Source organism: Oratosquilla oratoria, chromosome 9, assembly GCF_046742065.1.
Source record: "Oratosquilla oratoria isolate Oo_2021 chromosome 9, ASM4674206v1, whole genome shotgun sequence".
NCBI lineage: Eukaryota > Metazoa > Arthropoda > Malacostraca > Stomatopoda > Squillidae > Oratosquilla > Oratosquilla oratoria.
The window spans coordinates 15299204-15306703 of record NC_134785.1 but is presented as its reverse complement, the minus strand read 5'-3'; the positions used below and the strand labels follow the sequence as shown (position 1 = coordinate 15306703).

At 45.0% G+C, this 7500-nt stretch overlaps 2 long non-coding RNA genes across 2 annotated transcripts in view; one reads left to right on the top strand and one right to left on the bottom strand.

The window, feature by feature from the left end:
* Positions 1 to 7500, top strand: part of LOC143028253 (uncharacterized) — a 110738-nt gene that overhangs the window by 48302 nt on the left and 54936 nt on the right. The gene's annotated exons all lie outside the window — the stretch shown is intronic.
* The window catches only part of LOC143027915 (uncharacterized), a 9756-nt gene continuing 7744 nt past the window's right edge, over positions 5489 to 7500 (bottom strand). Inside the window, exon 3 of the long non-coding RNA XR_012966681.1 lies at positions 5489 to 6093. This is a non-coding gene — a long non-coding RNA (uncharacterized LOC143027915). The remainder of the gene's footprint in view (positions 6094 to 7500) is intronic.

The window sequence follows — 7500 nt, the reverse complement described above, 5'->3', positions numbered from 1 at the left end:
CAAACAAATGATTACAAAACAAATAAACAAATAATATAAGATAAATTATAATCATTACAGCATCTTGCTTAGGTTTTATCTAAGATAAATTATAATCATTACAGCATCTTGCTTAGGTTTTTATCTAAGATAAATTATAATCATTACAGCATCTTGCTTAGGTTTTTATCAGTTAGCTGTTCTAAGAGATGAATAGGTCTCTTGCAGTCTCTCATGTTCTTGTGCTCTTTCCGAGGGAGTAGCCTCTCCTGCCCTCGACAGCAACACGACTCCTTTTACTGTTGATTCTCATCAGAAGGTCTACTTTGTGTGCAAATGCAAACAACATGTGACTGTTCTTCTTTACGACTTTTCGAGCTGCCAAGGACAAAGAGAACAGCCCGCCCTGTTTTTGTGGTTGACACGACATCTTCTCATCACCGCACTGCATAGACAGATAAAAACATAAAAACGTAAAAATAGAGGAGACTGCAAGAGACCATAAGGCCTGCACCAGGCAATTCCATGTCCATTATCTAACCTTCTCTTAAAACAACCGATAGTTTCAGTGCTCACTACATGGTTACTAAGTCTATTCCATTCGTTAACCACTACTGGTAAACCTATTTCCTTCTTAAACCTAAATTTGTCCACTGCAAATCCATTTCTACAGATAAACAGGATGGCAGACTACGCACGGCGGTTCTTGCTAGAGTCCTTTGCGACAACCTTGGGGCTATCACTGGGGAAGGTGCCGAAACCCTTTACGTTTTCTTTGTCATCATCGTTATTATATCAAGCAAGAGACGAACTCGACGAGAGCCACGGCACTGAGTCGAGGTAAGACTGTGGGTCTTCCCGGCTCACTCTTTACTCTTGCCCTTCGTCTTACCTTCCTTCTTCCCTTCCTTCTTCCCTTTCGTCTTCCCTTTCGTCTTCCCCCTCGTCCTATTCTTCATCTTCCCATTTTCCTTACCCTTCGTCTACCCATTCGTCTTATTCTTCATCATACCCTTCGTCTTAATCTTCATGAACCTTAGTCGGTTTAATGAAAAGGAGCGAGCTGGTAACTCGGACCTACTGCGCAGTATGTATATATACACACACACACACATTCATATATAGTTTGTGGTAGAAGCCGGAGAGTAAGTGAGCCTGGTGAAGCGGACTTGCTCGAAGTAAGAAAACCCCCCAGATTCAACTTAAAAAAAAGATACACGAGTTCGTGTTCGCAGGCCGAGCGAGTTAGAGCGTCGTTACTTGGGGCGGAGGCCGAGGTAACAGCGGTTCGAACCCCACCGCCAACCAGTTGGACCAGAGGCATAGTCCATTAAGTTCCACGCTACAAAGTCCTCGGTAAGGGGCACCGTCTTAGCCTCCTGAAAGGGGAAGTTCGTGGCGTTTAACCGAATCACCATCATGAGTTCGCCTACGGTAGTTCGCGATTGATCGTTGTGGTCCGACTCGAGCTCTTGGAGCATTATTGGAGGTGTTGACGGGTCACTTTGAAAAGGTCCCCATTGTTTGTAATCCCGTCCCCACCCTCTCCCGGATCCTGAATTAGAGTCACTGCCACGTCGAAGAAGTCTTAATCGACTCTTATTTCAGAAACAAGATGAGGACACTGATTCGAGGTCTACTTCTGGCACTGCTCCTGTCTGCGGTTGCCGCAACCAGCGTGCGGCTGCGGCACCCTGGACTCTGTAAGTACTGCACGCGCGCGCACCCACACGCGCATGTACACGCATATGTGCACGCACACGAGCGCACACATATATACACGCGCGCACACATATATACACGTGCGCACATACATACACACACACACATGCATACACGCGCACACACACACACACACGCACACACACACACACACGCGCACACACACACACACACACACACACACACACACACACACACACACACACACACACACACACACACACAAAGAAATGAACAAACAACACAAACAAACCAATAAATTTCTACCCCCCATGTAAGACCTCTGTCCACCCTCCACCCACTCCGATACCCAGTCAAATCGTTCCCGGGTCAGATCGTCCCCGGGTCAAAACGTCCCCGGGTCAAAACGTCCCCGGGTCAAAACGTCCCCGGGTCGAATCGTCCCCGGGTCAAAACGTCCCCGGGTCAAAACGTCCCCGGATCCAATCGTCCCCGGGTCAAAACGTCCCCGGGTCGAATCGTCCCCGGGCCACATCGCCCCCGGGTCGAATCGTCCCCCGCACTCGAAAGGACTATTTCCACACCTCGAGTCTCCCCGAGTGGAGAGGCAGCCGACCGCGTTCAGTCGTCGCAACACTGCCACGAAGGGAGTGACGAATATCATTATCATATCATGATCGGCCAAATGAGTAACCAGTAGCCTAGCTATTATCTGTAAAACGATTATATCATAGATTCATAAAATATTTTTTATTTTGAGAAATGTATTAGAATGAAAACTGTTTTATTTATGGTATGTTTATGTTTTCTTTCGTTAGTTGGTTCCCTCATCTTAGGTTAGGTTAGGTTCCATGACCCAATCAATAAAATTTGGGGCAAGTAGCTCTTCATATCAAACAAATGAATTATGCAAATTTATTGTCACTGTTGCAAAGAATTGCGCATGCGCTGCTGCTGCTGCTGCTGAGGCGATGACATCGATAGTGAATAAACCTCGTTTATGCAGAGCCCCCGGAGGCACAGAACCGAGGACGACTTGACCCGAGGACGATATGGTATGAACGGAGACGAAGCGACCAGGGGACGGGGCAAGGGCAAGGGGATGGCATGGCAAGGGGCATGGCAAGGGGACAATATGACCGGTAACCCCCACCCCCCAATACCCACTCGTTTTCTCAGGTATCTTAGCTCAATATATACATACATATACATACACACACACACACACACACACACACACACACATATATATATATATATATATATATATATATATATATATATATATATATATATATATATATATGTATGTATGTATGCAGGTGAGGTGGCAAAATGAAATGTTAAGGCTAGAGTATGGAGCTTTATTCACAACCAGACGTTTCGACCTCTTGGGCCTTCCTCAGTGGACTGAAAACAGGTAGGCCTAAGAGGTCGAAATGTCTGGTTCTGAATAAAGGTCCATACTCGAGCCGTAACTTTTCATTTTACCACCTCACCTCCATATTTGTCTGTCTTTACACATATTATATATATATATATACATAGTATATATATATATATATATATATATATATATATATATATATATATTATATATATATATATACGTATGTATGTATACACAACACAAATACATTTTGTTACTGGCTGTATTGCGGTGCATCCTGACATATGGACTTTTTGTCCCAATTGGTAGGTCACTCATCTATCTTTCTTAAATTTTTCTTATTTACTCTCTTTGGGTCCGTTTTATTGTTGTATTGTATATTTGTATGATACAGCCTTTAGCTTTGACCTTTCGCATTACAGGCGACGGTAGCTGAATCGTAATGGAACTTCGCATTAGTGTTAAGCAGGTTTACATGCTTTACTGTGAGATTTCATTCGCAAGGCTATTTTTGATACGAGTGTTGATGTGTGAACTATGTGATATGGGGTCCTTTTGGAGTTATTTTCGGGCCATATTATGTCAATCTTTGTGAAGTGTAACTTTTGAATTTTTCTGGAATGTAATAGTTACCGGGTTACCTGATCTAGTGTACGAGGGAGACCTCCCCCACCCCCTTTTATGTAGATTTCCTTTTGCTGCCACTGTTTTACCCTGAAGACTAACCCCGGACAGGGTTCGGAGTGTAGGAATAAATTTCAAGCGACGAGTCCGGTGTGAACTTTCTTCCGAATATATATATATATATATATATATATATATATATATATATATATATATATATATATATATATATATATATGTGTGTGTGTGTGTGTGTGCGTGTTGTATGTTTGTGTGAGTGCACATGCCCATTTAAATGCTACATTTGTAATACAAACACTCACGCGTCGTATGTTGTCCTCTTTATCTTCCTTAGTGGACGAATGGTGTGCGCTTTGACCCATGCAGCGACCCGAGACTGGAGTTCTCCCAAAGGTTTTGCACTCCGAACCCTTGCCAGCCGTATGACCTCTGTCCCGGCCGAACTCACGATGAATGCTTCGGAGAACGGTATTGCTGCCTCACTGAGGTCGGCGGGCAGTGGGCTTGTGCCTACTTGCACATCCCGCGGTCATAAAATCCACATTCAGGAGAGATGAGACGAGAGCGCTGTGTCCTGAGCAGGCAATACCATCGCTTCTGAGGCCATCTTGCTTACCCAAGTCATGGAGGTCGGTGAAATAAAGACTTCGGTCGATAATGTGTCTTATTTCTTCCTTTCTACTTCGCTACCAACCTATTTTTTTTTTCTTCTCGAAATTTGCAAACCGCCATGCAAACTGGTGGAAGACTAGCACAGTCGGGATGCACATTAAGAATTCGCCTGTCATCAAACACCACCATCAAACTTTACAGCGAATAATATTGTACTTGATCTTGATTCGTTTGTGACACGTGCAGGGGACAACACAAAACCGAAAAATATACTTGGCGAGCAGAGAACAAAGTCGTGTGGAGGCGCTCTTCCAGTCCCCCCCCAAAAAAAAAGGGGGGGAGGGAGGAACCTGGTTGGTGCGACCCCAAGTGATGTCCCTCGGTCCCCGCAAAGGTTACGGCAAGGAAAGGAGCCTGCAACCTTTTACTTATCATCGTTTATATCATTATCATTTTTATCTTATTTATTTTTCATTTGTTTATTTATCATTATCATATTTTTTTCGCATCCGACCTAGTTATGGACCAAAAGGTCTCCTGTCGGTATGCTCTGCTTTTGTAATCCTTTATATCCTGAGACCTGTTCTGTCTCGGTGTAACTGACTCCTCTTCCTCCCCTTCCTCCTCTCTGCTTGCCAGATGTACATTCTATCTATCATCACTAACTCCCTTAATATGTGTATTCATAGTTAAGTCTGCGACTTGACTTTTCAAACGATGACAAGTTTGATTTGGAGTGCGAGTGAGAATCTGGAATGTCGGGTGGTGGAGGTGGAGGAGGACGAGAGAAGGACGTTCACCACCACCACCACCACCACCACCACCGCCACCACCGCCACCGCCACCACCACCACCGCCACCACCGCCACCACCACCACCGCCACCACCGCCACCACCACCACCACCACCTCCACCACCACCACCGCCACCACCGCCACCACCACCACCACCACCACCACCACCACCACCATCAACAGCAGAAGCAACACTGAATCTAAGAAAGCAAGTACGAAATATATGAGAAAAACGTCTCACCACAAAATTGCACTGAGGTAAATAAGAGCACGTAAACGCGCATGCATACACACACTTTTGTATTTCCCGATTTATCAACATTCTTTGTGCAGTGCACGCTCTGTCGTATGTGACAAGGATCTCTCCCTTTTTAGCAAGACAGAAGGAGAAACTATGGCTTACCCTCGGAAAAGTCCAGCTTTATTGGGCGACATATACATTCAGTGTTACATGACCGTATTGTTCACTACCTCCACGTGACACTTTTGTGTAGTGCACTTTAGCAGAGGACTGTGCATGGGGACGTGTGACGTGATCTGATAGTCACTCGAAGGTAGAGAGAGAGAGAGAGAGACGTCCAATTTCTAATAAAAAACTGATAAAAGTAAACATTTGGAATAACTTTCTTATGGTTATCGCTAGCGTAATACTTTTTCATCAGGTCCTTGGGTACAGCTAACGGAATCATAACAAATTCAAACTGTTATACAAGGTCACATCACCACATGAAGAAATTTCTCTCATTCTCTCTCACTCTCACTCTCTCTCTTTTTCTCTCTCGCAAAAAATAAAATACCCTGAACTCTGTCCCCAAAGCACTCTGACATTTCCTCAAAGATAAGCGCAGACAAATTCATTTTGTTCATGCTGGCAGCAAATCTGTCCACTTGGGCATCTCAGTTCACGACTACAGACGGCTGGAGGGCAGGGTGGGATCAAGCAAGGGAACACTGCGAATTCCAACGCCGGACTGCAGCGCCTGTCCATGCCTGCAGGAGAAATGACGATGAGGAGGAGGAGGAAAGGGAAGGATGGGCAGAAGAATCAGACCAGACCACACACACTAAGCGGTTGCGATGTCTATGCGACACAGTTTAGTATGGCATTCCTCAGGTATGTGCTTGTACGTGGATCGTAAAACACACACACACACACGCGGTGCAGTGGTACCATTCTCGACCGCCAATTCAGTGATCCCACCCAGGGTGGAAAAGAAACCAGCATCGCTGCACTGCGAACCGGCATCCAATTCTATTAGGCAAAGATTTGTGTGTGCGTGTGTGTGTGTGTGTGTGTGTGTGTGTGTGTGTGTGTGTGTGTGTGTGTGTGTGCGTGCGTGCGTGCGTGTGTGTGTGTGTGCGTGCGTGCGTGTGTGTGTGTGTGCGTGCGTGTGTGTGTGTGTGTGTGTGATTCACCATGGTCTTTGGATCACATGTTGGACTCGTGATCGCCAGCTATTTCCCTCCCGGAAGAGAGCTAAGAGCTCGTATATGACCGATCTATGTGTAATGCTGTGACCTTACACGCACACACACACCCAACTCCCCGCCCACGAGAGTTGAAGTAACAACCCGCAGCGCAGCGATACTGAAATTATTTCAGTCCTGGGCGGGATCCGAACCCGGACCTTCGTAATGGCAGTCGGGAACTTTACCAACCGCGCCACGAGTTGTGTGTGTGTGTGTGTGTGTGTGTGTGTGTGTGTGTGTGTGTGTGTGTGTGTGTGTGTGTGTGTGTGTGTGTGTGTGTGTGTGTGTGTGTGTGTGAAGTCACAGTATTACCCATAATTTGGGCCATATATGAGTTCTCTCTTCCGGGAGAGTAATAGCTTTCGATCACGAGTCCAACGTGTGATCCAAGACTGTGGTGAAACAAACACACACACACACACACACACACACACACACACACACACACACACACACACACACACACACACACACACACACACACACACACACACACACACACACACACACACACAGGAATGTGCAGCGACGATGTGGTCACCAAGTACAAAAAAATGTATAATAAAACTTGAAAGAATACAAAAGGCAATTACAAAATTGGCACCAACACTCTCAAAACTATCATATGAAGGGAGACTAGCAAAACTTGAGCTACAGACATTAGAGCAAAGAAGAGAGAGAGGAGATTCGATAACTATTTATAGAATCATGAAAGGCATAGAAACTATTGATAGAGAGGATCTAATAAAATGGGATGATAGAAATACGAGAGGACACGGAAAGAAAATCAAGACAGTTATAGAAGAGATCTGAAAAAAACAGCTTTCCCCACAGAGTAATAGACATTTGGAACAAGTTAGATGAGAAAGTGGTGTGTGCAAAAACAATACATAAATTTAAAAACAGTTTAGATAAAATGAGATATGA